Source organism: Acanthisitta chloris, unplaced genomic scaffold, assembly GCF_000695815.1.
Source record: "Acanthisitta chloris isolate BGI_N310 unplaced genomic scaffold, ASM69581v1 scaffold24679, whole genome shotgun sequence".
Classification (NCBI taxonomy): Eukaryota; Metazoa; Chordata; class Aves; order Passeriformes; family Acanthisittidae; genus Acanthisitta; species Acanthisitta chloris.
In genome coordinates, this window is record NW_008690690.1 from 2,107 (window position 1) to 9,876 (window position 7,770).

General features: G+C 44.9%; 1 protein-coding gene across 1 annotated transcript in view; it reads right to left on the bottom strand.

Annotated features, from left to right (window-relative positions):
* LOC103809084 (FGGY carbohydrate kinase domain-containing protein-like) overlaps positions 1 to 7,770 on the bottom strand; it is a gene marked incomplete at both ends in the record, with an annotated part of 40,984 nt that overhangs the window by 638 nt on the left and 32,576 nt on the right. The window lies entirely within an intron of this gene.

Here is a 7,770-nt window from a genome sequence, read left to right on the forward strand (position 1 = left end):
CCTGATCTTTGTGAGATTCTGATTTTCTGTGGATTCTCCCATGCAATCCCACTGGAATGAGACACTAATCACTGAAGTTAACAGAAGACCAAGCTCTCAGGATTCAGTGGTGGCAGCAGGCATAGGCTCTTCCCAGTTATTCCACAAGGAGCATCAAAGCAATAGCTTTTAGATGGAAGAATGTTAAACATTAAAGATCAGGACTCAAGAAATTGGTGTGTGACTGAATCAGTGTTCATAGTTTCTAAGCAGGACCCTGAATCTCTTTTAAGGCACTGCCTAAGAATCAGGATGGCTCTGGAGAGCAGGCAGCCCATGGAACCTCCTAGCCAACCACTGTGGCTCGATGTTTAAAAGGTCTGGATGATTTTACAGGCTGTAACATCTGCTGTAGTGAAATCTGTGCTTTCCACTAATCCAGCACTTTACAGCTGAGGATCTCCTAGAAATATACAACCTAGATAAGCAATGTCAGCACAGCTTCCCTGGCCCAGGGGCAGGCAGGAAGGCTCCCAGGAGAAGCTCTGCCTGGCTGAACCTGCAGTATTACCTGCTATGTTCTGAGAGTTTGTTTCCTCCCTCAGCATCAACACATCCTCTCATCCTGCCAGTCCAAATGTGCTGCTAGAACCTGGAACACCTACTTCTACTTTTGTCAGCTTCAGGGCATTAATACTGGAAGAAATTGTGGGTCTACCAAAGCAAAAAAGCACTGCCAGTGTGTGCAGTCAGGATTTTGCTCTGCTCAGGCTGCTGATAAACCAGCAGGCAGTATTTCTGTGCCCATTCTCTTTCATATGTGCAGAAGTTGTGGTTGTACTTTGATTCCCCAAGAAACACCCTTGAAATAACATTTCCAGCAAGATAGTGTGTTCTTTTCCCGGGGACATGTGAGCCTGCTGGCACTGAGACTCTGCACACCAGCCAGATTAAGATACTGCCATGGAAAGGTTGATATCCTTCCCTGTAAGAGAAATGGGCATTTTAGTCCCTGTTCTGTAACAGGTGATACTGGCTCAAGGATTGCTCCTATTTACAACAGTCAATCTCTCACAACGCCCTTACATGGCCAGCTGGATTTAGAGACTACCCAAAAAAAGTGAATGAAGACACAGAAAACCCCTCAAAGTAAAAGCCAAATCCCTCTGTTACAATGGAAACTGTTTTTTCATTGTGTCTTACAGAAAATATAAGACGAAGACAAAGCCCTTTGAAGCTCTCTCTCTCTCACTAATGGAAGAATCACCTTGCTTTCTGCTCCCTGCTTCACACCTCCCTTTGAACTGCTCAGGACATACTAAATGGAAATGAAATCAAGACATCTGAAGGGTCTAAATATCTCAGAGAAATCCATTTTTTTTCCCTCAGATGCAAGAAAAACAAAAGGGAGAGGCAGACTTTGCCATTCCCCACTCTGTGCACACTCAGGGCTGCCTGGGCAGCAATTAGAGACCAGGACACAAACAGCATCATTCCCAGGGTGTGTTCTGCCATCAGTGTTCCACAGACTCACGGTCTGCTTAACTCTGGGGCCTCTTACCACTCTCAGTGCAGAACCACACCTTGTGCTGCTTTGGGCAGTCAGACAGTCATTGAGATTACCTATCTCCACACAGGTTTTATTTTTATGCTGTTACTCATCAAACTCCAGGTCTCCCTGGGCTGGTCCAGGTGAGAACAGACACCAGTGCTGACTCCCCCAGGCATGGGAGGCTGAGGTCAGCCCGACCCAGCACAGATGTCCCACAGGCTGCTGCACCCCCAGCACAGCTCAGGGTCCCTCCACACATCCTCACTCCCCACCTGTGCCCCACAGCACTGCTGGGACCCAGCTTTCAGAGCAAGTGCTTTGTAGCAGCCTTCAAGGGGTGAAATGAGTCTCCACAAGGCTGCTGAGAGCCTTCCATGCTCCCTGTGAGGTCTTCCCAAACCGAAACCCCCAGCACAGAGATCCCATCCTCTGTGGGGCAGCTGGAGAGGGTGTCACCACTCCCATGGGACCAGGAGCAGGATAGGCTGGGGAGGTCCCTTACAGAAAACTGGTCCCTCAAGACTTGATCTAAACTAGGAATCAGGGCCTGGCTGCTGCTTATCTCCTGCTGGTCCTCCCATCTACCCACCTTTAGCTAAGGACGAAGATGCTGCAGGAGACTGTCCAGCTAAAATACTGTTGTGTTTTTTAACCTACTGAAAATACACAGATCACAGCAATAAAGTCTCACAGCAACTACCATGGTTATGTGGAATAACATATAAAAAAAATACACAGGCAGCAATTTTCAACAACTCACCCATTCTCTGTTGCTCAAAATATCCTAAATGAATTCCCTCTCTTAATTCACATTTCAGTAGTGTGTTTTTTTTTTGCGTTTTAAAGTCTGTTTGGTCATTGTTAGTTTGAACAAAAACTTTACTCCCAGAGGAGAGTCTGTCCAACAATTTTCTGGGGACAAAGAGGAACAGAACATTGAAAATATGAATTTATAATGAAATGGGAGACAAAGGAACATTGGAATCGCAGTACTGAATCGGATCAACCTTGTGCACTGCTCTGTCTCCAACAAAGCCTTAAATATAGCAAAGTGATAATACTGCTGTTCAGAAATAGTGTGTTTGAGGGTTGACATCCAAATCCATAATTTCAGTCACCAAGAATTTCACAATCTTAATTTGAATGACGCTCTATCCTCTTTGTTTGCCAGTCTAGACAGTACAATGAATACAGTGATTTAAAACACAATGAATTCTCTCTTAAAACAAAATATTTTGTAAAATTGCTTTTTAATCATTTCTTTTCTCTCTCTCCATAAAGGCTATGCTATAAATAAACCCTGAAAGTCCGCATTTGATCGTGGTTTCTAAAGACTGGGCAAGAGGCAAGTGAAGGGTTTACTCAGAAAAAAAAGAGAGGCACTGTGGAGCCGAAATAAAGGGATGCATTCATGATTTCTAACCTTTTGTTGGAGTGTCAACGCTGAGACAGATACAAGCCAGTAAACACTTTGCTTACCATGGAGAGAGTCAGTCAAACAGGGTTACCCTGTCCAGGACAGAAGGAACAGGCCCAGGGAACCAAACTCTCCAAGGCCCACTAAGACTTCAGAACAAGGTGCCATTTTGCTTCTGGGAAGGTCAATAGTCATTCAAATCCATTCGGTCCTGGTGGCTGAATTCTGCTCTCCAGCATCATCTGGTGCAGGGGGTAAGTTGAAGACACCAGGGTAACCTCAACAGAGGCAGAGGATCTCCCAGGGAAACCCTGCTGGAACTCAAGAAAAACCAACCCTATCTCCTAGGGAAACCCTACTTTGACATAGCATCTAAACGCTGGAAATCAAAACCACTGTCCCTTCAACAGTGGGAAGGGAAAGGTTTTTAACCCTGCATGGCAGCCACAGTGTACCAAGTCACTCTGTCACACCAAGAGGCACCAGGACAAGCCCATCAGCCTGGTGCAGGAACCCACAGGAGGTGTGGACAAGGGAGAGCTTTAGACTGAAAACCTGTCTTCTCTGATTCCATACCCCGTGGCCTCCTCTAAGAGCTGCCTCAGAGCACCCAGCATGATCCTGCTCATCCCACATGAGAAGCCCATGTCCCTTGGGATTAGAGAGGGAAGCCAGGGAAACCCACTTGTGAGTAGTCCCCAAGTCTGATTTTCAGTCGTGACTCAAGGACTTGGGAGGTTGAATATTACTGAAAATTAATGGGATGCAGGCCCTTAAAAGCAGATATCAAAGCAGAAGTCAGATTGAGGGATGTCAGTCTTAGCTAAGGAAGTCAAGTACAGCTCTCCTGTCACAGATCCAGCAGCAAAGGAAAACAATGCACAAGTTGCTCCATTCACAATGGACTGAAATGCAGGAACATTCTTCCCACTGTCCTAGGGATCTGTCCCAATTTTCAGGATTCAGCAGGTGCAAGAACCTTCAAACTAACACACTGACTTTCTTTACACTTCTAGTCCTCACAACAAATACAATATAGAATGCTATATGTGATAACTTCAGCTGTTCTTCAACAGCAACGAACCTCTCTCTCACTCATCTCTATTCCACACACATAAGCTCAGACTAACAGATGCTCTTGAGCATCATTTTAAGAAGTCCAGTCACAGATATATTTGGATTTGAGGGGAATAAATAGATTTCTTGAAATGCTGATGTTAAAGAAACATTTTTAAACTTTTTTAAGAATTGTAAACAAGGCTGCTGTTTCCTTATAGGCTTTTATTTAGGGATTGGTTGTTGCATAGCCTGGAGATGAAAATTCATCTTATCTACACTTAGAGGAGTTACAGGAATGTATTTCTGCAACACAAGCCTAGCAGAACATTACTTTTTAGTGGTATATGACTGCATGAAGAAAGCATGTGATGGACCTTATACAATATTTTTCTAGTGGGTTCCCCCCCCCAAATTTGTTTGAGTTATAGGGGCAGATCTTGGCAGCATGCACAAAGCCCAGAATCTGTAACTCAATCTGTAACTGCATGGAGCAAGCCAAGTTTTAAAACACATTATGGATAAATATTAGAGCTGAGCAAAAATTCCACACCTAAGACCAAAGTGTGAAAATTTGGCTTTGATTCATTTAGTGAAAAGGTGGAAAATTTCACACAAGCTTATATTTTCCTTTTGCTCTGATCCGACATAGATTTCTGTGCCTGTATCAAACCTGAGGGAGAGACAGAGAGAGAGAGAGTTTCTGTCCGTGTCTCTAAGTGAGACTACCAGAGGAGGAGGGAGAAAAGGATGGAAGGATGGAGGTCTGGCAAGCTGGACATCAGCACAGAACTTGAGCTGGAGTCTGTCTTCTAGGCAAAGTCACTGGCCTTTGGAATCTCACTGTCCATACCTTCAGTAACAGCACTGGCTCATCTTAGAGGAGTATTTTATACATTTATTTGTTGAAGACTTTACAGTGGTAGAGGGAAATCAGGCAGGCAGCTTAGGAGGGGCCAAACATTATTCTGTCTGTCAGCTATCCAATTTGAGTTGACAGAAGCCAACTGGATGAGTCCTCAGTCCTGAGACAAGGTGGTTTTCTGGTTCAAGCATTGAATCAGGATCCATAAAGTTTCAACAAATTCCCTGAGTTATTTGGGACATAATTTACTCTTTTAATTTTCAGTCACCTCTCTCTGAACTAAGCTGTGCCCTCTGTTTCCCCCAGTTTGGTCTGGCTGGGACAGAGTTTGCAAACTCTAGGTTTGCCCCTAATTTTGCACTGTGGGTGATACACAGAGCTCTCAGCCCTCCTGCAGCCTCCACTAAAGTACAGCTCACTCCATCAGTCCTGTACCATCAGAGCACAGCTTTCACTCCTTAGCATCAGAGACAAGATCGCAGGGCAAAGAGCTCACATAAGAGCAGAAACAAGTGTAGACAAGGCCATGGTACCACTTCTGCCTCCAGAGCACCTACTTTAACCCTGCCTCAGTGACTATGCTGCATGTCAGACAGGCTGTGGTCTCCCAGGTCAGTGTCACACAGAGCCTGTGCTCCAGCCAGGCTGTCCAGCCCACAGGCACAGCCATAAGAGGAGCAGCAGTGGCAGGGCAGCTGCTCTGAAGGGTCCCTTGCCATGCTAGCAATGATATTAATTACTTATTCCACAGACCAAATTTAGAATGGGATGAGGGTCAGCTATGATTGCCACATCATCTATCAGCTGGAAACTATGTTTGGGTCTAAGCTCCAGCCACACTGCTACTAAATATAGGTTGATTTGTTGTTGATTTGACTCTCACTCCTCCAAGTTGCCTTTGACTATCAAATAATTAAGCAGTTTGCTTTGTGAGGGCTCTGTTGTTGGCACCTCGTGGTGCCCAAAGCTGCTTGGATGCAAACTTGACAGCTTAGCAGGGGTTTCAGCTTAGCCAGGCAATGGAGAGAGCCCAAGTGTTCAGCTCTTGTTTCAGCTTCACAGATTGCTGGCACTGGGTGCCATGAATCAACAGTCTGTGGGCAACCAGCACCAGAGCTGGGGCAGGGCTTAGTTGCACTTACCCCAAAATGAGTTTATGCAGCTTATCCATGCAGTGTATGTTCACTTCACAGTGTCTGTGTGTGAAGATCCTGGGCCCACTGTGCCTCCTCGCCAGTCCCACGCTGTGGGTGGCAATGCCACAGCTGGCACAGGCTCCCTGACTCCAGCCCCAGCTGGCAGAGACACCACATTTCCCTCATCCCCTTCTGAGGTGGAATAAATTTGTTAGCCACACACAGCATCGCTGTGACAACAGACTAAAAGGTTTGTCCATATAGACCACATGAAAATATATTGATTTTAACACACATTTTAGGCTTGGGAACGTTATGCTGACAGGCAGCTGTGTTTAACAGAGCACAAGTTCACCTGGGAGCAAAGAGATCAGATTCCTTCATCAGCTCCTAATGCTCAATCAACCCTCTCCCTACTCTTCACTTCTGGGGATGGAATAAACTAATCCTGGGACACTTCTCTTCTGCACAACCTGCACCAAGTTGTTTTGTTTCTCTGGCTCACTCCTCAACCTATGCTTGAAGCATCTGTCCTAATACTTTTACCCTCCATTTTAGGTGGCAAATCCTTTGGGATAGGCAGGGCAAGTGTGTGATTGATTCCACACAAACTTGCACAACAAAAGAAATGAGCTGGACAGAAAGCAATTCCTCCTTGTGAGGGTGCTGAGGCACTGGCACAGGCTGCCCACATAAACTGTGGCTGCCTCATCCCTGGGAGTATTCAAAGCCAGGTTGGATGGGGCTTGGAGCAACCTGGGCTAGTGGAAGGTGTCTCTGCCCATGGCAGGAGGTGGAATGAGATGAGCTTTCAGGTCTCTTCCAACCCAAACCATTCTGTGATTTGAACAGGAGAGGGTAAAAAGAGAAGCTGAAGACAAGTATCCACACCGGATATCCTGATGCTCGGCTGTGTACTTGACACAATATTTAGCTGAACTGCACCACTTCCTTTAAGGTGCAAAATTCAAATTTATTCAGCTGATTTCTTCCCCTGTTCATGCTGAAGACAGAGCTCTCCTCACATTTACTCACTGAGTTCAAACTTTTATTTGCCATCTGGCAATGGGTTGGGGTTTACTGGGGGGAGGGGATAGGAAAGGGGCTTTTTTTTCCATTTTTTTTTTTAGCATCTGTATTTGCTTTATGAGCTATGGCTAAGGCATCATTTACACATGGGGAACTGGATCAGGTTCTCTCAATTCTTTCCATATGTTCACTTATGCTGTCAAAACATTTTTTCGATCTAATTAATCCGCACACATCTCTCGTTCATTTCCTTCTCAGTGGGTTTCAGCATTTTTGGGGATCTAGCTGGGATTTTATCATAAAACCAACTTCTGCCTACACCTTGCTTTAGGGTTAGTCCATCAAGAAAACAAAAATATTTGCAACATTTCACTCTGATTATTCTTTTCTTGTTTCCAACACTGGCTGAGGAGACTTTCCTTTCCCCCTCATCTTTCAGATCTATTCTTTGCCATACTCCAGTGTCTACCTGAGGTTAATGAGGAAAATCCCTGCTGTGAGTTTTGATTTGGGATTATTTTTTATCTAGTTAATCTGATGTGTGGTTTGCTATTAAAAAAACTGTACCTCAGAAATATGCTTACATTTTACCCAATCTGGACTGCATTTGGGAAATTACCCTGGACAGAGGCTCATAAAAAATACAAGAGACCTTTAGAAACAGAGTCTTTTACTACTGTAAACCAGTAGAAGGTTGAGATGCTAAAACAGAGAGTAAAGCTGCCTTAAAATAGGG